General features: G+C 40.6%; 11 non-coding genes and 7 pseudogenes across 11 annotated transcripts; all 18 read right to left on the bottom strand.

The window, feature by feature from the left end:
* Window positions 1-1570: 1570 nt before the first annotated feature.
* Window positions 1571-1689, bottom strand: LOC142516029 (5S ribosomal RNA). The gene has a single exon (XR_012811844.1). It is a non-coding gene; the product is annotated as a 5S ribosomal RNA (ribosomal RNA).
* A 679-nt stretch (window positions 1690-2368) lies between these two features.
* On the bottom strand, window positions 2369-2487 carry LOC142511451 (5S ribosomal RNA; annotated as a pseudogene).
* Window positions 2488-3171: 684 nt separating this feature from the next.
* LOC142511782 (5S ribosomal RNA) lies at window positions 3172-3290 on the bottom strand (annotated as a pseudogene).
* A 674-nt stretch (window positions 3291-3964) lies between these two features.
* LOC142506501 (5S ribosomal RNA) lies at window positions 3965-4083 on the bottom strand. The gene has a single exon (XR_012804790.1). It is a non-coding gene; the product is annotated as a 5S ribosomal RNA (ribosomal RNA).
* A 921-nt stretch (window positions 4084-5004) lies between these two features.
* On the bottom strand, window positions 5005-5123 carry LOC142513506 (5S ribosomal RNA). The gene has a single exon (XR_012809449.1). It is a non-coding gene; the product is annotated as a 5S ribosomal RNA (ribosomal RNA).
* Window positions 5124-5805: 682 nt separating this feature from the next.
* On the bottom strand, window positions 5806-5923 carry LOC142510410 (5S ribosomal RNA). The gene has a single exon (XR_012808521.1). It is a non-coding gene; the product is annotated as a 5S ribosomal RNA (ribosomal RNA).
* A 660-nt stretch (window positions 5924-6583) lies between these two features.
* LOC142514163 (5S ribosomal RNA) lies at window positions 6584-6702 on the bottom strand. The gene has a single exon (XR_012810071.1). It is a non-coding gene; the product is annotated as a 5S ribosomal RNA (ribosomal RNA).
* A 681-nt stretch (window positions 6703-7383) lies between these two features.
* Window positions 7384-7502, bottom strand: LOC142514720 (5S ribosomal RNA). Its single transcript, XR_012810601.1, has one exon. It is a non-coding gene; the product is annotated as a 5S ribosomal RNA (ribosomal RNA).
* Window positions 7503-9815: 2313 nt separating this feature from the next.
* On the bottom strand, window positions 9816-9935 carry LOC142510035 (5S ribosomal RNA). Its single transcript, XR_012808175.1, has one exon. It is a non-coding gene; the product is annotated as a 5S ribosomal RNA (ribosomal RNA).
* A 1434-nt stretch (window positions 9936-11369) lies between these two features.
* Window positions 11370-11488, bottom strand: LOC142506366 (5S ribosomal RNA). Its single transcript, XR_012804660.1, has one exon. It is a non-coding gene; the product is annotated as a 5S ribosomal RNA (ribosomal RNA).
* A 676-nt stretch (window positions 11489-12164) lies between these two features.
* Window positions 12165-12282, bottom strand: LOC142511725 (5S ribosomal RNA; annotated as a pseudogene).
* Window positions 12283-12962: 680 nt separating this feature from the next.
* LOC142516036 (5S ribosomal RNA) lies at window positions 12963-13081 on the bottom strand. Its single transcript, XR_012811851.1, has one exon. It is a non-coding gene; the product is annotated as a 5S ribosomal RNA (ribosomal RNA).
* Window positions 13082-13728: 647 nt separating this feature from the next.
* On the bottom strand, window positions 13729-13851 carry LOC142512532 (5S ribosomal RNA; annotated as a pseudogene).
* Window positions 13852-14530: 679 nt separating this feature from the next.
* LOC142517144 (5S ribosomal RNA) lies at window positions 14531-14649 on the bottom strand. The gene has a single exon (XR_012812903.1). It is a non-coding gene; the product is annotated as a 5S ribosomal RNA (ribosomal RNA).
* A 683-nt stretch (window positions 14650-15332) lies between these two features.
* Window positions 15333-15451, bottom strand: LOC142517345 (5S ribosomal RNA). Its single transcript, XR_012813095.1, has one exon. It is a non-coding gene; the product is annotated as a 5S ribosomal RNA (ribosomal RNA).
* Window positions 15452-16130: 679 nt separating this feature from the next.
* LOC142512348 (5S ribosomal RNA) lies at window positions 16131-16247 on the bottom strand (annotated as a pseudogene).
* A 658-nt stretch (window positions 16248-16905) lies between these two features.
* LOC142512821 (5S ribosomal RNA) lies at window positions 16906-17019 on the bottom strand (annotated as a pseudogene).
* Window positions 17020-19856: 2837 nt separating this feature from the next.
* LOC142512802 (5S ribosomal RNA) lies at window positions 19857-19972 on the bottom strand (annotated as a pseudogene).
* Between the last annotated feature and the right edge of the window lie 6019 nt (window positions 19973-25991).

The following is a 25991-nucleotide window of genomic DNA, read 5'->3' as shown; positions in this document are numbered from 1 at the left end:
ATCCACTAACCTGCTCTAAACGGTCCCTTAGCATCAACAAAACGGCAGCCTCCTTGCACAATTCAAGAAATTGTGAGGACTTGAAACAAAAAGAATGCAATAAACACAAGAAAACAAAGATCTTCCATAGACAAGCTTGGATCGAAACTTTTCATGCATGAACACCAAACTCAGTATATAAAACGTGTATGATGCAGAGAATGATATAAAGCGTGCCTGGTGAAAATATTTCGCAAGAAAACCGAAGAACGAGCGTCGAAATCAAGTCGGAGAATTTTCTTACGCCTTGAATGGAAATGGCCGTGCTTTCAGCTGCTGGGATTTCTATGAAAATGTTGAGATGGGAGTGAGGGGTCGGATGATGGGAGGTAATGTTAGTGTAGTGGGTCCATAGGGATTTATATGTAGTTAATTAAAATATATAGGCCATAAGTTTCTAATTAAAGATTTAAAAAGAATTTTAAGCCCAACAAGCTTAAAACTAGTCTCATTAAGTCCAAACACACTCCCGAAAAATATTTCGTGATGAAAAATTTTTGAAAATATAACCGAACCCTCAAAAAGTCTCCTGATTCGATAAAATTTGCTTACGGGTATAAAATAAAATTCTGCAGATAAAAATACCCAAAATCTCAATCTTGAAAACACCTTTAAAACATTGTATTAATTAATAGAACTTAATCGTGTAATAAAAATAATTTTCTTGAAAATTCTCCGGTCTCTGATCCTCGTTCAAGAGCGAAATGCAACTTAAAAACCTTAATGCATGAACTTATAAAATGTATGGAATAAATTCTACCATGCATGAATTATGCATAAAATGCATAAAAATAATTAAACACAATTTAATAAAAATACATTTTATGCTTTAAAATAATTTAATGAAATACGGAAGAATTTAATAATTTGCATGCATGTGGTTTACGTGGACTTTTCGATTTTCGAGACGTTACACGCGGCACTACTCTCGCCCAATCAGAACCAAGAAGTTAAGCGTTCTGGCGCGATGGAAGAGCTAGGATGGGTGACCTCCCTGGAAAGTTCTCGTGTCGCGACCGTTTACGTAAATTATAGCTAAAACTGATGAAATAATTGTTTTTAATGAGTTAACCGTCTCCGGAGTAATCTGCGTCATACCCTTCCGCACAGAACCGGCTCACGACAAAAAAAATCGCTAAATGTTCCCAGAAAATAGAAAAAAAAAATAGGAAAAAAATTAGCGAATGTAAAGTTATTATTATGCCTGCGATACGATAAAATGGAATCGGAATCCAATTTCGGACTTCCTAAGCGGATTTTTCGAGGAAACGGAAGCTTAACAAAAGCGAAAAATCGCAAATTAGAGGGTCTTAGAGAAGGAATTCGGCTAAAATCTCACCAGCTCATTGCGGAGTAATTAGTCTCGTTCGTTTACCCGTTTACAATCAAATTAGCCTACAATTTTGTTTAAATCCGGCAGTGCCCGAGCTACGTTGATTTCACATGACTTATCTTGTCCCGATCGAGATTTAGATGATTTGAGCCGAAAATCGTTTGTCAACAAGTAATCAAAAATAGAAAAACACGAAAAGGGGTGCAACACGAGGACTTCCAAGGGGGTCACCCATACTAGTACAGCTCTCGGCCAAGCACGCTTAACTTCGGAGTTCTGATGGGATCCGGTGCATTAGTGCTGGTATGATCACACCCGACATTGAGTGGGATGTTTATTCTTATATCGTTTGAGTACGTGTGGAGCGGGCGGCGATGGACAACACGCGGCAGTGCTCTCGCCCAATCAGAACCATGAAGTTAAGCGTTCTGGCGCGATGGAAGAGCTAAGATGGGTGACCTCACTGTGAAGTCCTCGTGTCTCGACCGTTTACGTAAATTATATCTAAAACTGTCGAAATAATTTTTTTAATGAGTTAACCGTCTCTGGTGTAATCTGCGTCATACCTTCCGCCCAAAACCGGTTTACGACAAAAAAAATCGCTAAATGTTCCCTTGAAATAGAAAAGAAAATTAAGAAGAAGAAAATAGCGAATGTAAAGCTATTATTATGCCTGGGATACTATAAATAGAACCGTAATCGAATTTCGGACTCCTAAAGGATTTTCAAGGAAACGGAAGCTTAACAGAAGCGTAAAATCGCAAATTAGAGGGTCTTGGAGAAGGAATTCGGCTAAAATCTCACCAGCTCATTGCAGAGTAACGAGTCTCGTTCGTTTGCCCGTTTACAATCAAATTAGGCTACACTTTTGTCAAAATCAGGCAGTGCCAGAGCTACGTTGATTTCACATGTCTTATCTGCTCCCGATCGAGATTCAGATGGTTTGAGCTCAAAATCGTCTGCCAACAAGTAATCAAAAATAGAAAAACACGAAAAAGAGTTCAACACAAGGACTTCCCAGAAGGTCACCCATCCTAGTATTGCTTTCGTCCAAGCACGTTTAACTTCAAAGTTCTGATGGGATCCAGTGCATTAGTGCTGGTATGATCGCACACGACATTAATTGGGATATTTATTCTTATTTACCTCGAATACGTGTGGAACGGGAGGCGATGGACAACACCGGGCACTGCTCTCGCCCAATCAGAAACCATGAAGTTAAGCGTTCTGGCGTGATGGCAGATGACTAGGCTGGGTGACCTCCCGGGAAGTCCTCGTGTGCGATTGTTTATGTAAATTATGGCTAAAAACAGTCGAAATAATTGTTTTTTAATGAGTTAACCGTCTCCGGAGTAATCTGCGTCATACCATTCCGCACAGAACCGGCTCACGGCAACAAAAATCACGAAATGTTCCCAGAAAATAGAAAAAAAAAAATAGAAGAAGAAAATAGCGAATGTAAAGCTCTTTATGCCTGAGATACGATAAAATAGAACGGAATCGAATTTCGGACTTCCTAAGCGGATTTCTCGAGGAAACGGAAGCTTAACCGAAGCGGAAAATCGCAAATTAGAGGGTCTTAGAGAAGTAATTCGGCTAAAATCTCGTCAGCTCATTGCGGAGTAACGAGTCTCGTTCGTTTGCCTGATTACAATCAAATTAGGCTACAATTTTGTCCAAATCTGGCAGTGCCGAGCTACGTTGATTTCACATGTCTTATCTGCTCTCCATCGCGATTCAGACGATTTGAGCCGAAAATCGTCTGTCAACAAGTAATCAAAAATTGAAAAACACGAAAAGGGGTGCAACACGAGGACTTTCCAGGGGTTCACCCATCATAGTACTGCTCTCGCCCAAGCACGCTTAACTTTGAAGTTCTGATAGGAACCGGTGCATAAGTGCAGGTATGATAACACCCGACATTGAGTGGGTGTTTATTCTTATATCCCTCGAGTACGAGTGGAGCGGGCGGCGATGGACAACACGCTGCACTGCTCTCGCCCAATCAGAACCTGAAGTTAAGCGTTCTGGCGCGATGGCAGAGCTAGGATAGGTGACCTCCCTGGGAAGTCCTCGTGTCGCAACCCTTTACGTAATTATGGATAAAACAATCGAAATAATTGTTTTTAATGAGTTAACCATCTCCGCCGTAATATGCGTCACACCCTTCCGCACAGAACCTGCTCAAGACAAAAAATCGCTAAATGTTCCCAGAAAAATAGAAAAAAAAATGAAGAATAAAATAGCGAATGTTAAGCTATTATTATGCTGGGATACGATAAAATGAACTGGAATCGAATTTCGGACATTCTAAGCGGATTTCTTGAGAAAACGGAAGCTTAACAGAAGCGGAAAATCACAAATTAGAGGGTCTTAGAGAAAGAATTCGGCTAAAATCTCGCGAGCTCATTGTGGAGTAATGAGTCACGTCGTTTGCCCGTTTACAATCAAATTAGCCTACAATTTTGTTCAAATCCGGCAGTGCCCGAGCTACGTTGATTTCACATGTCTTATCTGGTCCCGATCAAGATTCAGATGATTTGAGCGAAAATCGTCTGTCAACAAGTAATCAAAAATAGAAAAACACGAAAAGGTGTGCAACACGAGGACTTCCAAGGGGGTCACCCATCCTAGTACTGCTCTCGCCCAAGCGGGCTTAACTTCGAAGTTCTGATGGGATCCGGTGCATTAGTGCTGGTATGATCGCACCCGACATTGAGTGGGATGTTTATTCTTATATCCCTCGAGTACTTGTGGAGCGGGCGGCGATGGACAAAACGCGGCACTGCTCTCGCCCAATCAGAACCATGAAGTAAAGCGTTCTGGCGCGATGGCAGAGCTAGGATGGGTGACCTCCCTGGGAAGTCCATGTGTCGCGACCGTTTACGTAAATTATGGATAAAACAGTCGAAATAATTATTTTTACTGAGTTAACCGTCTCCGGAATAATATGAGTCATACCCTTCCGCACAGAACCTGTTCAAGACAACAAAAATCGCTAAATGTTCCCAGAAAATAGAAAAAAAAATAAGAAGAAGAAATAGCAAATGTAAAGCTATTATTATGCCTGAATATGATAAATGAAACTGGAATCGAATTTAGAACTTCCTAAGCGGATTTCTCGAGGAAATATAGCTAAAACTGTCGAAATAATTGTTTTTAATGAGTCAACCGTCTCTGGTGTAATCTGCGTCATACCCTTCCACACAAAACCGGCTCACGACAAAAAAAAATCGCTAAATGTTCCAGGAAATAGAAAAGAAAAATAAGAAGAAGAAATAGCGAATGTAAAGCTATTATTATGCCTGGGATACGATAAAATAGAACCGAAATCGAATTTCGGACTTCCTAAACGGATTTTTCGAGTAAACGGAAGCTTAACAGAAGCGTAAAATCGCAAATTAGAGTGTCTTGGAGAAGGAATTCGGCTAAATTCTCGCCAGCTCATTGCGGAGTAATGAGTCTCGTTTGTTTGCCCGTTTACAATCAAATTAGGCTACAATTTTGTCCAAATCCGACAGTGCCCGAGCTACGTTGATTTCACATGTCTTATCTGGTCCCGATCGAGATTCAGATGATTTGAGTCGAAAATCGTCTGTCAACAAATAATCTAAAATAGAAAAACACGAAAAGGGGTGCAACACGAGGACTTCCCAAGGGGTCATCCATCCTAGTACTGTTCTCGCCCAAGCACGCTTAACTTCGGAGTTCTGATGGGATCCGGTGCATTAGTGCTGGTATGATCGCACCTGACATTGAGTGGGATGTTTATTCTTATATCCCTCGAGTACGTGCGGCGCGGGCGGCGATGGACAACACGCGGCACTGCTCTCGCCCAATCAAAACCATGAAGTTAAGCGATCTGGCGCGATGGCAGAGCTAAGATGGGTGACCTCCCAGGGAAGTACTCGTGTTGCGATCGTTTACGTAAACTATGGATAAAACAGTCGAAATAATTGTTTTTAATGAGTTAACCGTCCTCCGGAGTAATATGCGTTATACCCTTCCGCACAGACCCTGCTCAAGACAATAAAAATAGCAAAATGTTCCCAGAAAATAGAAAAAAAAATAAGAAGAAAAAATAGCGAATGGAAAGCTATTATTATGACTGGGATACGATAAAATGGAACCGGAATCGAATTTTGGACTTCCTAAACGGATTTCTCGAGGAAACGGAAGCTTAACAGAAGCGGAAAATCGCAAATTAAAGGGGCTTAGAGAAGGAATTTGGCTAAAATCTCGCCAGCTCATTGCGGAGCAATGAGTCTCGTTTGTTTGCCTGTTTACAATCAAATTAGGCTATAATTTTGTCCAAATTCGGCAGTGCCCGAGCTACGTTGATTTCATATGTCTTATCTGGTCCCGATCGAGATTCAGATGATTTGAGACGAAAATTGTCTGTCAACATGTAATCAAAAAAAGAAAACACGAAAAGGGTGCAACACGAGGACTTCCCAGGGGGTCACCCATACTAGTACTGCTCTCGGCCAAGCACGCTTAACTTCGGAGTTCTGACGGGATCGGTGCATTAATGATGGTATGATCGCACCCGACATTGAGTGGGATGTTTATTCTTATACCTTGAGTACGTGTGGAGCGGGCTGCGATGGACAACACGCGGCACTGCTCTCGCCCATTCAGAACCATGAAGTTAAGCGTTCAGGCGCGATGGCAGAGCTAGGATGGGTGACATCCCTGTGAAGTCCTGTGTCTCGACCGTTTACGTAAATTATAGCTAAAACAGTCGAAATAATTGTTTTTAATGAGTTAACCGTCCGGAGTAATATGCGTTACCCTTCCGACCTGCTCAAGACAATAAAAATAGAAAAATGTTCCCAGAAAATAGAAAAAAAATAAGAAGAAGAAAATAGCGAATGTAAAGCTATTATTATGCCTGGGATACGATAAAATGGAACCGGAATCGAATTTCGGTCTTCCTAAACGGATTTCTCGAGGAAACGGAAGCTTAACGGAACCGGAAAATCGCAAATTAGAGGGTCTTAGAGAAGGAATTCGGCTAAAATCTCTCCAGCTCATTGCGGAGTAATGAGTCTCGTTCATTTGCCCGTTTACAATCCAATTAGGCTAAAATTTTGTCCAAATCCGGCAGTGCCCGAGCTTCGTTGATTTCACATGTCTTATCTAGTCCCGATCGTGGTTCAGATGCTTTGAGCCAAAAATCGTCTGTCAACAAGTATAAAAAATAGAAAAAGGGTGCAACACGAGGACTTCCCAAGGGGTCACCCATCCTAGTACAGCTCTCGCCTAAGCACGCTTAACTACGGAGTTCTGATGGGATCCGGTGCATTAGTGCTGGTATGATCGCACCCGACATTGAGTGGGATGTTTATTCTTATATTCCTCGAGTATTTGGAACAGGCGGACGATGGAAACACGCGTCACTGCTCTCGCCCAATCAGAACCATGAAGTTAAGCGTTCTGGCGCTATGGCAGAGCTAGGATGGGTGACCTCCCTGGGAAGTCCTCATGTCGCGACCGTTCACATAAATTATAGCTAAAACAGTCAAAATAATTGTTTTTAATCAGTTAACCGTCTCCGGTGTAATCTTCGTCATATCCTTCCGCACAAAACCGGTTCTCGACAAAAAAAATCGCAAAATGTTCCTAGAAAATAGAAAAAAAAATAAGAAGAAGAAAATAGCGAATGTAAAGCTATTATTTTGCCTGGGTTACGATAAAATTGAACCGGAATCGAATTTCGGACTTCCTAAACAGATTTCTCGAGGAAAGGAAGCTTAACAGAAGCGGAAAATCGCAAATTAGAGGGTCTTAGAGAAGGAATTCGGATAAAATCTCGCCAGCTCATTGCGGAGTAATGAGTCTCGTTCATTTTCTCGTTTACAATCGAATTAGCCTACAATTTTGTCCAAATCCGGCAGTGCCCGAGCTACGTTGATTTCACAGGTCTTATCTGGTCCTGATCCAGATTCAGATGATTTGAGCCGAAAATTATCTGTGAACAAGTAATCAAAAATAGAAAAACACGAAAAAGGGTGCAACACGAGGATTTCCCGGGGGGTCACCCATCCTAGTACTGCTCTCGCCCAAGCACGCTTAACTTCCGAGTTCTGATGGGATCCGATGCATTAGTGCTGGTATGATCGCACCCGACATTGAGTGGGATGTTTATTCTTATATCCTCGAGTACGTGTGGCTCGGGCGGCGATGGACAACAATAAATCCTTATATTATTTCGAAAATTCTGATTCAGCCCTTTAACGTTCGTAAATTGCCCTTAGGTCCCCAATCTTTCGAAATATTTCATTTTGGTCCCTTAAATTTCGATACTTGCATGTTGATTTTATACGCCGGGACGTAAATTTTATCGCTGTTGGTTTTTCAATAAAAAAATACGAACTTTTTGGCAAATCGGCTATTTAATTCCCAAACTATTTTTACCAAAACTTTACTAATATTTTATTTAATTCTAATTAAAGACTAATGGGCTTAATTAGGGGCTTAATAGGCCTAAAGCCTTGTTAGTGTTTAATTAAGTATATAATATGTAAACCTTTCCCATAACCCAACGATTCTTTCAAAAGCACACGGCCACTCTTCTGAAAATACCTAGATTACACGGCCTACACATGCTTAAAAATTGAGGCAAACTTTCGAGCATTGCCAAAGGAAAGTCTTAGCCAAGGTTCTTGCTCCGTTCTTCTTCATCGTCAATGATTTTTCGTGCGTAAATTACGCATACGAACACCTATTCTTCCCTTAAAACCATCATGAAATCATATTATATTTTTATGCATGAAAATTTTGGGAAACAAGTGACACTTTGAATTATTTTCGTTTTTATGCAATCCATGAAATTCCAAGCATGATTTTGATTCAAACTTTTGTCGTTTACATGTATATACGGGCTGCCATGATATAGGTTATGTTTAGGCACGATTTTGCACGGGATTTAGAGTCCTAGATAATCACCTTAACACCACACATGCAATAGAACACAAGCTGTGCAGCAACTTGCTGTCATGGAGCAAAGGGGTTCAGTTTTATGGTTGCAGGGTCTAGGGCTTGGTTGGCTAGTTCCAGGGTTAGCCAAGGTCGTGGGTGAGTTAGGGAGAGAGTCCTAGCCATGCTAGGACTCGCGATCAAGGGCTGGGAAGGAGTCCTGGCAAGCTATGACTCCCACCCGAGAATCAAGGGGATTGCGTGCTGGGTTCTGGGCTTGTTGCAGGCTGGTGGGCGTGGTCCTGGGGGCCTGGGTCCTTAGGGGGTGCACAACAGGTGGGTTCGGTGGCTGGGTTCGTTGGTAGGGGCAGGGAAGCTTGATCAAGAGTCCTTGTCCAACAAGGATTTCTCGGCCAGCTTATGGTAGAGGAGTATGGGGCTCGTTTTTTGGTTTTGGGTGTTTTCCGTTGGATCTTTGGGTCCAGTAGGTACTTTAGGATGTTGGTCAAGTTTTGGATCAACATGGTTCGGGGGTAACTCGTGAAAATCAAGAGATGGCTCGGGGTCGAAGATTTTGGGTCATTAGGGTTTTTAAAACTTGGGAAAATTGAAAAATAGTTCACGGGGTCGAGTCGTGGTTCATAAGGGCTAAAATAATATAAAAAGACTAAATTCTCAACTGGTACCAACACTTAGGAATCTAGGTACTTAAGTCTGGAGGTGCTGGGTTCAAGTGTTGGGGAAGGCGAAAGAAACCACTTACCAGGGGTGAGATATTCTATGAGTGACGGTGCATGGGCATGGGCCGATGCCCATGTTGGACCATCCTAACGACCCATGACCAGTAGTGGTGCGTGGGTAGGGCCGAGGCCTTGGTTAGTTCAGCCTAATGGCCCATGACCGTTACAAAAAAGGCGCCTTTTTTTGTAACGATCACGGGCCATTATGCTGAACCAACAAAGGCCTCGGCCCATGCTGGACCATCCTAACGATCCATGACCAGGGAAGTCCTCGTGTCGCGACCGTTTACGTAAATTATGGATAAAACTGTCGAAATAATTGTTTTTAATGAGTTAACCGTCTCCGGAGTAATCTGCGTCATACCCTTCCGTACAGAACCGGCACACGACAAAAAAAATCGCTAAATGTTCCCAGAAAATAGAAAAAAAATCGGAAAAACAATAGCGAATGTAAATTTATTATTATGCTTGGGAAACGATAAAATGGAACCGGAATCAAATTTCGGACTTCCTAAGCGGATTTCTCGAGAAAACGGAAGCTTAACAGAAGCGGAAAATCGCAAATTAGAGGGTATTAGAGAAAGAATTCGGATAAAATCTCGCCAGCTCATTGCGGAGTAACGAGTCTCGTTCTTTACCCGATTACAATCAAATTAGGCTACAATTTTATCCAAATCCGGCAGTGCCCGAGCTACGTTGATTTCACATGTCTTATCTGCTCTCGATCGTGATTCAGACGATTTGAGTTGAAAATCGTCTGCCAAAAAGTAATCAAAAATAGAAAAACACGAAAAGGAGGACTTCCCAGGGGGTCACCTATCCTAGTACTGCTCTCGCCCAAGCACGCTTAACTTCGGAGTTCTGATGGAATCCGGTGCATTAGTGCTGGTATGATCGCACCCGACATTCAATGAGATGTTTATTCTTATATCCCTCGAGTACGTGTGGAGCGAGCGGCGATGGACAACACGCAGCACTGCTCTCGCCCAATCAGAACCATGAAGTGAAGCGTTCTGGCGCGATGGCAGAGCTAGCATGGGTGACTTCCCTGGGAAGTCTTCGTGTCGCGACCATTTACGTAAATTATGGTTAAAACAAATGAAATAATTGTTTTTAATGAGTTAACCGTATCCGGCGTAATCTGCGTGATACCTTTCCGCAAGAACCGGCTCACGACAACAAAAATCGCTAAATGTTCCCAGAAAATGGAAAAAAAATAAGAAGAAGAAAATAGCGAATGTAAAGCTATTATGCCTGTGATACGATAAAATGGACCGGAATCGAATTTGTACTTCCTAAGCGGATTTCTCGAGGAAACGGAAGCTTAACAGAAGCGGAAAATCGCAAATTAGAGGGTCTTAAAGAAGGAATTCGGCTAAAATCTCGTCAGCTCATTGCGGAGCAATGAGTCTCGTTCGTTTGCCGTTTACAATCAAATTAGGCTTCAATTTTGTCCAAATCCGGCAGTGCCCGAGCTACGTTGATTTCACATGTCTTATCTGCTCTCGATCGTGATTCAGACGATTTGAGTTGAAAATCGTCAGCCAAAAAGTAATCAATAATAGAAAAACACGAAAAGGAGGACTTCCCAGGGGGTCGCACGCTTAACTTCGGAGTTCTGATGGAATCCGGTGCATTAGTGCTGGTATGATCGCACCCGACATTCAATGAGATGTTTATTCTTATATCCCTCGAGTACGTGTGGAGCGGGCGGCGATAGACAATACGCAGTACTGCTCTCGCCCAATCAGAACCATGAAGTTAAGAGTTCTGGCGCGATGACAGAGCTAGGATGGGTGACTTCCCCGGGAAGTCCTCGCGTCGCGACCTTTACGTAAATTATGGATAAAACAATTGAAATAATTTTTTTAATGAGTTAACCGTCTCCGGCGTAATCTGCGTCATACCCTTCCGCACAGAACCGGCTCACGACAACAAAAATCGCTAAATGTTCCCAGAAAATGGAAAAAAAAATAAGAAGAAGAAATAGCAAATGTAAAGCTATTATTATGCCTGTGATATGATAAAATAGACCGGAATCGAATTTGGACTTTCTAAGTGGACTTCTCGAGGAAACGGAAGCTTAACAGAAGCGAAAAATCGCAAATTAGAGGGTCTTAAAGAAGGAATTCGGCTAAAATCTCGCCAGCTCACTGCGGAGTAATGAGTCTCGTTCGTTTGCCCGTTACAATCAAATTAGGCTTCAATTTTGTCCAAATCCGGCAGTGCCCAAGCTACGTTGGTTTCACATGTCTTATCTGGTCACGATCAAGATTCAGATGATTTAAGCCGAAAATCGTCTGTCAACAAGTAATCAAAATAGAAAATCATGAAAAGGGGCGCAATACGAGTACTTCCCAGGGGGTCACCCATCCTAATACTGCTCTCGCCCAAGCACGCTTAACTTCTGAGTTCTGATGGGATCCAGTGCATTAGTGCTGGTATGATCGCACCGACATTGAGTGGGATGTTCATTCTTATATCCCTCGATAACGTGTCGAGCGGGCGGCGATGGACAACACACGGCACTGCTCTCGCCCATTCAGAACCATGAAGTTAAGCGTTATGGCGCATGGTAGAGCAGGATGGGTGACCTCCCTGGGAAGTTTCGTGTCGCGACCCTTTACGTAAATTATGGATAAAACAATCGAAATAATTGTTTTTAATGAGTTAACTGTCTCCGGAGTAATCTGCGTCATACCCTTCCGCACAGAACGGCTCACGACCTCAAAAATCGCTAAATGTTCCAAGAAAATAGAAAAAAAATAAGAAGAAGAAAATGAGAATGTAAAGCTATCATTATGCCTGGGATACGAAAATGGAATCGGAATCGAATTTAGGACTTCCTAAGCGGATTTCTCGAGGAAACGGAAGGTTAACAGAAGCGAAAAATCGCAAATTAGAGGGTCTTAGAGAAGGTATTCGGCTAAAATCTGGCCAGCTCATTGCGAAGTAATGAGTCTCGTTCGTTTGCCCGTTTACAATCAAATTAGGCTACAATTTTGTCAAAATACGGCAGTGCCCGAGCTACGTGATTTTACATGTCTTATCTGGTATTGATCGAGATTCAATGATTTGAGCCAAAAATTGTCTGTCAACAAATAATCAAAAATAGAAAAACATTACTAAAATGGCTGCAACACGAGGACTTCCCAGTGGGTCACCATCCTAGTACTGCTCTCGCCCAAGCACGCTTAACTTCGATGTTCTGATGGGATTCTGTGCATTAGTGCTGGTATGATCGAACCCGACTATGAGTGGGATGTTAATCTTATATCCCTCGAGTATATGTGGCGCGGGCGGCGATGGACATCACGCGGCACTGCTCTCTCCCAATCAGAACCATGAAGTTAAGCGTTCTGGCGCGATGGCAGATCTAGGATAGGTGTCCTCCCTGGGAAGTCCTCGTGTCGCGACCGTTTACGTAAATTATAGCCAAAACAGTCGAAATAATTGTTTTTATTGAGTTAACGTCTCAGGAGTAATCTGCGTCATACTCTTCCGCACAGAACCGGCTCACGACAACACAAATCGCTAAATGTTCCCAGAAAATAGGAAAAAAATAATAAGAAGAAAATTGCGAATGTAAAGAAATTATTTGCCTGTGATACGATAAAATGGATCGGAATCGAATTTGGACTTCCTAAGCGGATTTTTCGAGGAAACAGAAGCTTAACAGAAGCGGAAAAAATCGCAAATTAGAGGGTCTTAGAGAAGGAATTCGGCTAAAATCTCGCCAGCTCATTGCGGAATAATGAGACTCGTTCGTTTGCCCGTTTACAATGGAATTAGCCTACAATTTTTTCTAAATCCGGCAGTTACCGAGCTACGTTGATTTCACATGTCTTATCTGGTCCCGATCAAGATTCAGATGATTTGAGCCGAAAATCGTCTGTCAACAAGTAATCAAAAATAGAAAAACACGAAACGAGGTGTAACACAAGGACTTTCCATGGGGTCACCCTTCCTAGTACTGCTCTCGCCCAAGCACGCTTAACTTCGGAGTTCTGATGGGATCCGGTGCTTTAGTGCTGGTATGATCGCACCCGACATTGAGTGGTATGTTTATTCTTATATCCCTCGAGTACGTGTGGCGCGGGCGGCGATGGACAACACGCGGCACTGTTCTCTCCCAATCAGAACCAAGAAGTTAAGCGTTCTGGCACGATGGCAGAGCTAGGATGGGTGACCTCCTTGGAATTCCTCGTGTCGCGACTGTTTACGTAAATTATAGCTAAAACAGTTGGAATAATTGTTTTTAATGCCCTTCCGCACAGAACCGGCTCACGACAACAAAAATCGCTAAATGTTCCCAGAAAATTGAAAAAAAATAAAAAGAAAAAATAGCGAATGTAAAGCTATTATTATGCCTGAGATACGATAAAATAGAACCGGAATCGAATTTCGGACTTTCTAAACGGATTTCTCGAGGAAACGGAAGCTTAAAATAAGAGGAAAATCGCAAATTAGAGGGTCTTAGGAAAGAATTCGGCTAAAATCTCGCCAGTCATTGCGGAGTAATGAGTCTCGTTCGTTTGCCCGTTTAAAATCAAATTAGCCTACAATTTTGTCCAAATCCGGCAGTGCCTGAGCGACGTTGATTTCACATGACTTATCTGGTCCCGATCGAGATTCAGATGATTTGAGCCGAAAATCGTCTGTCAAAAAGTAATCAAAAATTAAAAAAACACGAAAAGGGTGCAACACGAGGAAGTTTACCAGGGGTTCACCCATGCTAGTACTGGCCTCTCGCCCAAGCACGCTTAACTTCGGAGTTCTGATAGGAACCGGTGCATTAGTGCTGGTATGATTGCCCCCGACCATGAGTGGGTATATTATTCTTAAATCCCTCGAGTACGTGTGGCACTGTGCGGCGATGGACAACACGCGCACTGCTCTCGCCCAATTAGAACCATGAAGTTAAGCGTTCAGGCGCGATGGCAGAGCTAGGATGGGTGACCTCCATGGATGTCCTCCTAGTGTCGCGATCCTTTACGTAAATTATAGCTAAAAAAAGTCAAAATAATTGTTTTTTAATGAGTTTAACCATCTCCGGAGTAATCTGCATCTACCTTTCCGCACAGAACTGGCTCACTACAATAAAAATCGCTAAATGTTCCCAGAAAATAGAAAAAAAAAAAAGAAGAAAATAGAATGTAAAGCTATTATGCCTGGGATACGATAAAATGGAACCGGAATCGAATTTCGAACTTCCTAAGCGGATTTCTCGAGAAACAGAAGCTTAACTGAAGCGGAAAATCGCATATTAGAGGGTCTTAGAGAAATAATTCGGCTAAAATCTCGCCAGCTCCTTGCGGAGTAATGAGTCTCGTTCGGTTGCCCGTTTACAATCAAATTAGGCTACAATTTTGTCTAACTCCGGAAGTGCCCGAGCTACGTTGATTCCACATGTCTTATCTGGTCCCGATCGAGATTCAGATTATTTGAGCCGAAAATTGTCTGTCAACAAGTAATCAAAAATTGAAAAACACGAAAAGGGGTGCAACACGAGGACTTCTCAGGGGGTCACCCATCCTAGTACTGATCTCGCCTAAGCATGCTTAACTTCGGAGTTCTGATGGGATTCGGTTTATTAGTGCTAGTATGATCGCACCCGACATTGAGTGGGATGTTTATTCTTATATCCCTCGAGTACATGTGGCGCGGGCGGCGATGGACAACAAGCTGCACTGCTCTCGCCCAATCAGAACTATGAAGTTAAGCGTTCTGGCGCGATGGCAGAGCTAGGATGGGTGACCTCCCTGGGAAGTCCTCGTGTCGCGACTGTTTACGTAAATTATGGATAAAACAGTCGAAATAATTGTTTTTAATGAGTTAACCGTCTCCGGAGTAATCTACGTCATACCCTTCCGCACAGAACCGGCTCACGACAACAAAAATCGCTAAATGTTCTCAGAAAATAGAAAAAAAATAAGAAAAAGAAATTAGCGAATGTAAATCTATTATTATGCCTGAGATACGATAAAATGGAACCAGAATCGAATTTCGGACTTCTTAAACGGATTTCTCGAGGAAACAGAAGCTTAACAGAATCGAAAAATCGCAAATTAGAGGGTCTTAGAGAATGAATTCGGCTAAAATCTCGTCAGATCATTGCGGGGTATTGAGTCTCGTTCGTTTGCCCATTTACAATCATATTAACCTACAATTTTGTCCAAATCCGGCAGTGCCCGAGCTACATTGATTTCACATGAATTATCTGGTCCCGATCGAGATTCAGATGATTTAAGACGAAAATCGTCTATCAAAAAGTAATAAAAAATAGAAAAACATGAAAAGGGGTGCAACACGAGGACTTACTAGGGGGTCACCCATCCTAGTACTGCTCTCGACCAAGCACGCTTCACTTCGGAGTTCTGATGGGATCTGGTGCATTAGTGCTGGTATGATCGCACCCGACATTGAGTGGGATTTTTATTCTTATATCTCTCGAGTACGTGTGGCGCGGGCGGCGATGGACAACACGCGGCACTGCTCTCGTCCAATCAAAACCATGATGTTAGGCGTTCTGGCGCGATGGCAGAGCTAGGATGGGTGACTTCCCTGGGAAGTTCTCGTGTCGCGACCGTTTACGTAAATTATAGCTAAAATATTCAAAATAATTGTTTTTAACGAGTTAACTGTCTCCAGAGTAATCTGCGCCATACCCTTCCGCACAGAACCGACTCACGACAACAAAAGTCGTTAAATGTTCCCTGAAAATAGAAAAAAAAAATAAGAAGAAGAAAATAGCGAATGTAAAGCTATTATTATGCCTGTTAAACGATAAAATGGAACCAGAATCGAATTTCGGACTTCCTAAACGTATTTCTGGAGGAAACAGAAGCTTAACAGAAGTGAAAAATCGCAAATTAGAGGGTCATAGAGAAGGAATTCGGCTAAAATCTCACCAGCTCATTGCGGAGTAATTAGTCTCGTTCGTTTACCCTACATCAATCAAATTAGCCTAAATTTTGTTTAAATCCGGCAGTGCCCGAGCTACGTTGATTTCACATGACTTATCTTGTCCCGATCGAGATTAGATGATTTGAGCCGAAAATGTCTGTCAAGTAATCAAAAATAGAAAAACACGAAAAGGGGTGCAACACGAGTACTTACCAGGAGGTCACCAGTCCTAGTAGGCTCTCGCCAAGAACGCTTAACTTCGGAGTTCTGATGGGATCCGGTGCATTAGTGCTGGTATGATTGCACCCGACATTGAGTGGGATATTCTTAAATCCCTCGAGTACGTGTGGCGCGTGCGGCGATGGACAACACGCGGACTGCTCTCGCCCAATTAGAACCATGAAGTTAGCGTTCAGGCGCGATGGCAGAGCTAGGATGGGTGACCTCCATGGGATGTCCTCGTGTCGCGACCTTTACGTAAATTATAGCTAAAAAGTCAAAATAATTGTTTTTAATGAGTTAACCATCTCGGAGTAATCTGCGTCATACCCTTCCGCACAGAACCGGCTCACTACAATAAAAATCGCTAAATGTTCCCAGAAAATAGAAAAAAAAAGAAGAAGAAAATAGTGAATGTAAAGCTATTATTATGCCTGGGATACGATAAAATGGAACCGGAATCGAATTTCGAACTTCCAAACGGATTTCGAGGAAACAGAAGCTTAACTGAAGCGGAAAATCGCAAATTAGAGGGTCTTAGAGAAATAATTCGGCTAAAATCTCGCCAGCTCTTGCGGAGTAATGAGTCTCGTTCGTTGCCGTTTACAATCAAATTAGGCTTCAATTTTGTCCAAATCCGGCAGTGCCCGAGCTACGTTGATTTCAAATGTCTTATCTTGTCTCGATCGAGATTCAGATGATTTGAGCCGAAAATCGTCTGTCAATCAAAAAATAGAAACACGAAAAGGGGTGCAACACGAGGACTTATCAGGGGTCCCCATCCTAGTATGCTCTCGCCCAAGCACGCTTAACTTCGGAGTTCTGATGGATCGGTGCATTAGTGCTAGTATGATCGCACCCGACATTGAGTGGGATGTTTATTCTTATATCCCTCGAGTACGTGTGGCGCGGCGGCGATGGACAACACGCGGCACTGCTCTCCATCAGAACCATGAAGTAAGAGCGTTCTGACGCGATGGCGAGCTAGGATGGGTGACCTCCATGGGATGTCCTCGGTGTCGCGACCTTTTAAGTAAATTATAGCTAAAAAAGTCAAATAATGTTTTTAATTAGTTACCATCTCCGGAGTAATCTGCGTCATACCTTCCGCACAGAACCGGCTCACTACCAATAAAAAAATCGCTAAATGTTCCCCTAGAAATAGAAAAAAAAAGAAGAAAATAGTGATGTAAAGCTATTATTATGCCTGGGATACGATAAAATGAACTGGTATCGAATTTTCGGACTTCCTAAACGCATTTCTGGAGGAAACGGAAACTTAACAGAAGCGAAAAAATCGAAAATTAGAGGGTCTTAGAGAAGGAATTCGGCTTAAATCTCGCCAGCTCATTGCGGCAGTAAGAGTCTCGTTCTTTTTCCCGTTTACAATAAAATTAGCCTAAAATTTTATCAAAATCGGCAGTGCCCGAGCTACGTTGATTTCACATGTCTTATCTGGTTCGATCGAGATCAGATGATTGAGCCGAAAATCGTCTGTCAACAAGTAATCAAAAATAGAAAAACACGAAAAAGGGTGCAACACGAGGACTTCCCAGGGGGTCACCCATCCTAGTACTGGGGTTTTTTTTTAAAAAATAATTTAAATTTTAAAATTAATTTCAATTATAATGTAAAAAAAAGAGTATGCAAATATACCTCAATCCGCGCTTACGAAGCGCGGACGTTGCCCACGTGGAGCAGCTGTCCATGCTTCGTAAGCGCGGACCCTGCCCACGTGGAGCAGCGTCCATGCTATTCCTAATTTTTGTTATTTTATTAAGGTAGTACATGATAATAACACCTATAGGACACTAATATTTTACTTTTAGTTTTTTGTTTTTTTTTAAATTTCAACACATACTTTATTTTTTATTTTTTTTCAACAATTCAAATATCAATTAGTTTCTCCATAATTTATCCAAATTTCACTTATTCCATCGATAATAATAAAAAGACTGTACACACACGCATCGCCTGTGCAGAGAAACTAGTATTCATTAACAGCCGCAGATAATAGTATAAACAGCGTGCACATGTACGCCACGGATAATCTTAAACTTTCAACGGTTTTGCATCTTTGCAGCATGCAATGTTCGCTACGGAAAAAGAATTTGCGCGCTGCGAAAAACCATTTTTGTTGTAGTGAAGACAGAGAAAAAAACAGACAAAAATTCATCACGAAATAAGTTTTTTCGGGAATATTTACTCTTGTCCAATATATATAAAATTAAACGATTATTTAAAAAATATTTTCTTGATAAAATTTCATTACTATTTTGACTGGAAGATCGTGAATTAAATTTATTAAACAAATAATAATTCTTGTTAAATTTAAGATTTAAACAGAAATTTTTGAGTAGGTCTCTTGTGAAACGGCTCTCACGAATTTTTATCTCACGAATCTTTTTTGAATAGTAGAGATTCTTGAAAAAACTTATTTCGTGATGAATTTTTGTCTGTTTTTTTCTCTGTGTTCACTACAACAAAAATGGTTTTTCGCATCGCGCAATTCTTTTTCCGCAGCGAACATTGCATGCTGCAAAGATGCAAACCGTTGAAAGTTCAAGATTATCCGCTGCGTACATGTGCACGCTGTTAATACAATTATCTGCGGCCGTTAATAAATTATGGAGAGACTAAATATATATTTGAATTGTTGAAAAAAAATTAATAAAAGTGTATGTTGATATTAAAAAAAAAAACAAAACCTAAAGTGCAATAGTTGGTGTCCCATAGGTGGTTATTATCATGTCCTCACCCTTAATAAAATAACCAAAATTTAGGAATAACGACGGTTTTTAAACCGTTGCTCAAACTAACGTCGGTTTCGAAACCGTCGCTGATTCTATTTTTCGCGACATATATTAAACCGTCGCTGATTCCATTTTAGCGACAGTTTATAAACCATCGCTGATTCAATTTGAGCGATGGTTTTATATATATTCCGTCGCTAATTATTCCGTCGCGCGGACGTGGCACCACGTGAGCAGCGTCCGCGCTTACGAAGCATTAGTGATGGTATGATCGCACCCGACATTGAGTGGGATGTTTATTCTTATATCCCTTGAGTACGTGTGGAGCGGGCGGCGATGGAAAACACGAGGCACTGCTCTCGCCCAATCAGAACCATGAAGTTAAGCGTTCTGGCGCGATGGCAGAGCTAGGATGGGTGACCTCCCTGGGAAGTTTTCGTGTCGCGACCGTTTACGTAAATTATGGATTATTTTTTTTAATGAATTAACCGTGTCCGGAGTAATTTATGTCATACCCTTCCGCACAGAACCGGCTCATGACAACAAAAATCTCTAAATGTTCCAGAAAATAGGAAAAAAATAAGAAGAAGAAAATAGCGAATGTAAAGCTATTATTATGAATGGGATACGATAAAATGGAACCGGAATCAAATTTCGAACTTTCTAAACGGATTTCTCGAGGAAACAGAAGCTTAACAGAAGCGGAAAATCGCAAGTTAGAGGGTCTAAGAGAAGGAATTTGGTTAAAATCTCGCCAGCTCATTGCAGAGTAATGAGTCTCATTCGTTTGCCCGTTTACAATCAATTAGGCTACAATTTTGTCCAAATCCGGCAGTGCCCGAGCTACGTTGATTTCACATGTCTTATCTGGTCCCGATCAAGATTCAGATGATTTGAGCCGAAAATCGTCTGTCAACAAGTAATCAAAATAGAAAAACACGAAAAGAGATGCAACACGAGGACTTCCCAAGGGGTCACCCATCCTAGTACTGCTTTCGCCCAAGCACGCTTAACTTCGGAGTTCTGATGGGATCCGGTGCATTAGTTGTAAGGCCCGAGAATTTGATTACCGTAATATGAGATTAATCTGAAATAATTTGGCAATAATTAATACGATTATTGATTTTTAATCGAGATAATTACGAAAGGCCTAACCGAGACACGAAATGAGATAGCGTGTGAAAATGGAAGTGCGAGGACAGCAGCAACGGCGCACATGCGCGACCGGATGCGCGCACATGCGCCAAACAGGCAGAAGACCTCGCGCATATGCGCGGAAGATGTCGCGCATATGCGCGAAGCCTATGCGAGTGACTCCAGAGGGTCTCGCGCATATGCGCGGAGATGAGTCGCGCATATGCGCGAGGCGATGTACAGGATATGCGCGGAGACCGAGTGTCTCGCGCATATGCGCCGATTGGGGTCGCGCATATGCGCGAGACGTGTTTTATGAAGGAGTGAGCCGCTTTCCTTGCATGCACGAAATATGTATGTATATATATATATAAACATACAAACGGTAATCCTCAGAAGGAAAAAGAAAGAAAGGAACGGAAGAAGCAGCTTCTGCTTTTGATCGAGATTTATGAAAAATCCGTCCGTCTGTTTTTGAATCCGACTTCAGTACTGTGTTCCAATCAACGCAGGCTACAACTGGACGTAAGTTTTGTTACGTTTAGACATGTTCTGAAATTATGATGTTGTCAGAATTAAATGGAATTCATATATGATGTTCTTGACATGTTAGACATCATAGAATCGAAGTCAGATTAAAGAATAGACTGTTTATGAAATTGTTATGAATTTCAGAGTTGATTTAGTTGAGATTCTATACAAGAATTGTGTTATTATTCAGATTATGAGTTGTACTGATACTGGTTATGAATTCTTGTATTATATCTGTGATGTTGAGATAGACGGGGTTATCGTGACTGTATTGTTATGCCGTCGAAACATCAGTAGATTGATATTGATTAGATTCAGTATTGATTTAGATTGATCAGATTCAGTAATGATTTCGATTGTATCGTGATATCGTTGATATGAATTAGATTGTGCCTTGTTCAGATATGGATCAGATTATGTATTGGTTTGAGTATTGATCAGAACAAGTCTTGAATTGATTTATATACTGATATTGTATTTATGCGATTGTCATCGCCAGACTGGTTATGGACAGATTGGAATACGAGACTTCGTCTTCGTCGGATCGAGAAGATAAAGGTATAAATAAATGTTGATTCGGGATTGCACAACTCGAGTTAGGTTTGACTTGAGTTTCCCAAAATCACATACTTTACCTTATTGCATTGATATTTGCATATTATCAGATTGATATGTTTAGTCTATTGAATTATAGTAGAGCCAGAGTTTGAGTCTAGGGCAGATCAGCCTAGCTAGGGCAGAATCGCCGAGGCTTTGTCAGAACCGCGTAGACTCTAGACTTACGGTGTATCGATGAGCTTAGATGTAGATCGACGTCTATTGTAGACATTCGATACAGCATACCAAAGTCTAAATTAGATCGGGATCCCTAGATTAGAATAAGAGATGAGTCGAGTCTTAGATATCGAGACTAGAACTTGATTTACAGATCCGTATTGATTTATGTTTCGTAGATTACGATTCATGTTTTATTTACAGATTGGTATTGATACATGTTATTGACTATGCTACATGTGATAAGATATAATTCATGCTTTTATGTTAATTCAGTTAACTGCATGTATACATTATTTATACTGGGATTTATTCTCACCGGAGTATCCGGCTGTTGTCTTGTTTGTATGTGTGCATGACAACAGGTGGGACAGGATCAGGGTCAAGAGGATGATGAGAGATCGAGATTAGAGTGGTAATTCCGGACTTGGATGTAGACTTGGTTTAATACTTGAAATTTAGTAGTTAAACCTTAGACTAGTTTGAATAATTTTTGTACATTATTATACTTTTATACTGAGATGTATATTAGTTAATTCCATTACGTTCCGCACTTACATTTTAAAAAAAGAAAAATTTTTAGACCCTGTTTATCTTAATTGATAATTAAATCCCAAAGATGATTAAGAAGATGATTAGCGTCCGGGTCCCCACAACAGGTGGTATCAGAGCGATAGATCTTTTAGATTGAGATAGAAGAGAATGAGCGAGGTAGATTGAGTTTTCTTTCCTTGCATGTGAATGCTAGCATGAGATTAGGTTTTACTGCTTTGAAATACATGGTTACCTGATTATCTGATTTGAGTTGGTATTATGTATTATTGAGTATGAATCAGATCTGATTCATGATCAGCAGTAAGATGATTAGAGAAAGATCGGAACAGATTTGTAGTATTTGAGTACTAATGTTTTGATAAGCAGATATCCCTCCACGGAGAATTCCAGAAATGGGTAGTACTTCGACTGAACAAATAGATGTATCAGAAACTCAGATAGAAATACAGTTGAAAGAATTTCAGTTATTTCAGCTGTCGATTCTGAGTGGTACCGAGACGTCTGAAGATTGTGAGAACTGGTTCGATGACATAGAAATACTGTTTGATTTACTTGATTATTCAGATGAGCAGAGAATTAAACTGATATTCCACCAGTTACGAGAGACTGCCAGGAGTTGGTGGATTACAAGTAAAAAATGCTAGAATAGAGAGGTACAGTGATTTCGTGGGAAATATTCAGAACTGAATTTTATCGAAGATTTTTCTCAGTTTCGTACCGAGAGGACAAGAAAGCAGAATTTGAGAATTTGAGACAAGGCCAACTGAATATTGAAGAATATGTTGCGAAATTCTCTACTCTACGGCGTTTTTCTCCTCAGGTAATTGGGAATGATGAAGCTGTAGCAGATCAGTTCATCAGAGGACTGAACTCGGAGATAGTTGCATTGATGATGAATATGCAGCAACCTTATCATTTTGTTGATGCCTTGAGTAAAGCGAAGAGAGCGGAAGCGAGTCTGATTAGACAACTAAAAAGGGTGTGTGCGATGCAACCCCAGACACAGATATCCCCTCTCCGATTTGATCGCGGCAGCACGAGTGGAAAGCAAGATTTGCTGAAAGCTCGAAAGAAGCCATTCAAGAAGTTAGGGAGCGGACTGAGCGGTTCAACTAGCTCCAGTGGTTCCAGCCCAAGTTATACTGGAGTGTATTGCAGGATTTGCGGAGGGAGACATTCCACAGAGCAATGCCAGGGAGTGACTGGTAGTTGTCGTATCTGCCGACAGCCGGGACACTTTGCTAGAGTTTGTCCCCAAAGAGATTCCCGTAGATTTCAGGGAGCTGGACCATCTGGTTGTGGTGATCGAGGAACAGACCCGGAGCACACTTGATGATATTGTGGCAGGTACTGTTACTTTATGATTATATTGCATATGTATTGATATATACTAATGCATTTTCTATGATTATCTTTGACTGAGTTGCATTGATACATATGGTATCTGTTGGGTCTGTATTGCTGTAGTATTAATCTTTGTACCTTTTGGGAAGGAAAGATTGATACCAGAGATTTTTATGACATATTGTATACTACAGTAAGATGAGAATGAGATTGAGTTAGATTATGATGTACTTGTGTTCTCTGATTTGATGTCATTATTGATATTAATATGCTGAACAAGTACAGAACTAGTGTAGATTCCTTCCAGAAAAATATAAGATTCAGACTAGATAGGGCTGATGAGTAAAGATTTCACGGTAAGGATTCTAGATTCAGAATTCCTTTGATATCTGTGTGTTGTATATGACTCGATCGATACAGAAAGGAACAGATGGTATCCTTATGTATTCAGTAGACATACTGAAATCGAGTCTAGCACTGGCAGATTTGCCAATGATGTACGAGTTGGCTGATGTTTGCCCAGATAAGATTTCAGATTTGCTTTATATCAGAAAGATAGATTCTAGAATTGAATTGAGATCAGGTACTGTTTGTGCTTTAGAATTTAGTACAGAATGATATTAAATGTACTGAATGACACTGAATGAATTGAAAGACCAGTAGAAGAGTACCGAACAGGAGTTACATCTGATCTAGTGTTTCTCTTTGGCATATTTCAATATATTCAGAGATATTCTGATGATTTCATGCTCGTTGTATCTATGATATTTTGATATATTCGCAGCATCTGATTGATTGAATCGAATAACTGAAGATTGAATGGGATATTCTGAGGAATGTGATTATTGTATACAGAAATTTTTCAGATATGAATTCTGCTTGAAACAGATTGTATTCAGAGTATGCGATATCTGAAGTTAGTATACCGATTGAATTTGACACAGTTGAGATTATGATCAGTGGCTGAGAATGATACCGATATCAGAAAGATCAGAAATTTCATAAATGTCAGAAATGTCAGAAATTTATTTTTGGTCTGAATTGATAGATTATCGTATACGATTGTTGTTTTGTATCTGCTTTAGTATTGTTATTGTTCTAAAACAGTATTTGAGATAGCTTATATTGTTTGGGGGCATATTATATTTACAGATGATATATAGCAGTTGATCAGCACGGCATGAAGACGTGATGGATTAGTCAGAATTGACAGTATTGCCAGAAATTGCAATTTTATGAGTTACTGAACTCACTAGATCAGTATAGACTATTGATATTGTGAATCTGATTTGATAGTACCGTTATTTTGAGTCAGTGTTTGATACAGATTATTCAAACCGAATCAGAACTGAATTCAAGAATTACGGCAGTTCAGAGATTTAACTAGAATGTCCAGAACTTAATTTCGATAATCAGAGCAGAGCATCGATCGGGGTGACAGATATGTGATTTTTACTGTATGAAAATGATTATCTTGTAATGTCAAATGTTTCACAATTGTACAACAGAATTTGATATCGATAATCAGAACCGAATACCAGGTAGGTATTTTTCTTTAATTTATACTATTAACTGATTGTTTATACCCAATAGTTCGAATTGGAAATGACAGATAAGGTCAGAAGCGCACAGAAATGGATTCAGTAGTCGTTTAGGTAACAGAAAGTATATGATAATTCGAACAGACAGTTTTGATATAGACAGATTAAATCAGTTATGATAGAATTTATACGGAAATGTTGGCAGAACTTGTACTGAAATGTCTGAATCGCCAATAAATGAAGACAGAAATATAGAAATCAGAAGAGTTATTACAGAATTTGTATATTTCTGACTAGACATGGGGAGTATATTTCGATGAATTTCGTAATAAGATCACTGTAATACTTTCCAGATTGTGATGTAATATGATTGTGATTGACATATTGTTCAATCTAGATTTATTAGTTTGTACCAGATAACGTACAAACATGACCAAATGACACAGATCGATGTCAGAAAAGTGGTCAGAATAACTAGAATGCCGAAGTAGAGTATATCAGATTGTGATTTTGCTTGATTTTGTGCTTTTGGCAGAATGTATAGCATGATTTTATCTATGATTTATAGATTGACGGATAGTTGAAATGAACTATCTATATACTGGAGGATATCCAGGAACTGTAGTGCTGGATTTTAGCACTAGTGACCTAATGTCTTGTCACTTTATGAATTACTGTATAATGATAGCTATCAAACGAGTATTAAGATAGCCACAGATAAAACATTGTACAGTGAGTACTGCAGATTTCCGCTGAATGGGAATGATATTACGGTGATATTTGAGATTGAATTTGATAACAGCTGTTGATATTGATGTGGTATGAGCTGTTGATTGGTATATACGGATGTTGTATAGCCAGTAATTGCAAGTAATTTTATCAGAATGGTTTGATAGAATGAATTTTCTGAAGTAACCTTGAGTATACATATCTTCCTTATCTGAATTGATTGCTTGTGATTTCGAGGACGAAATCATATCTTAGAGGGGGAGAAATGTAAGGCCCGAGAATTTGATTACTGTAATATGAGATTATTCTGAAATGATTTGGCAATAATTAATACGATTATTGATTTTTAATCGAGATAATTACGAAAGGGCTAACTGTAAGGTCCAAAATTAAGACGACGTAATCCAACTGCATGCGAATCTAGGAAATTATGAAAAATGGAGTAATTAATTGATTTTAGCTGCTAATTAAT

The sequence above is a fragment of the Primulina tabacum genome, chromosome 10 (assembly GCF_025594145.1).
Source record: "Primulina tabacum isolate GXHZ01 chromosome 10, ASM2559414v2, whole genome shotgun sequence".
Classification (NCBI taxonomy): Eukaryota; Viridiplantae; Streptophyta; class Magnoliopsida; order Lamiales; family Gesneriaceae; genus Primulina; species Primulina tabacum.
Note: the sequence above shows the minus strand (reverse complement) of the source record. Positions and strands in the feature narration are given on the sequence as shown.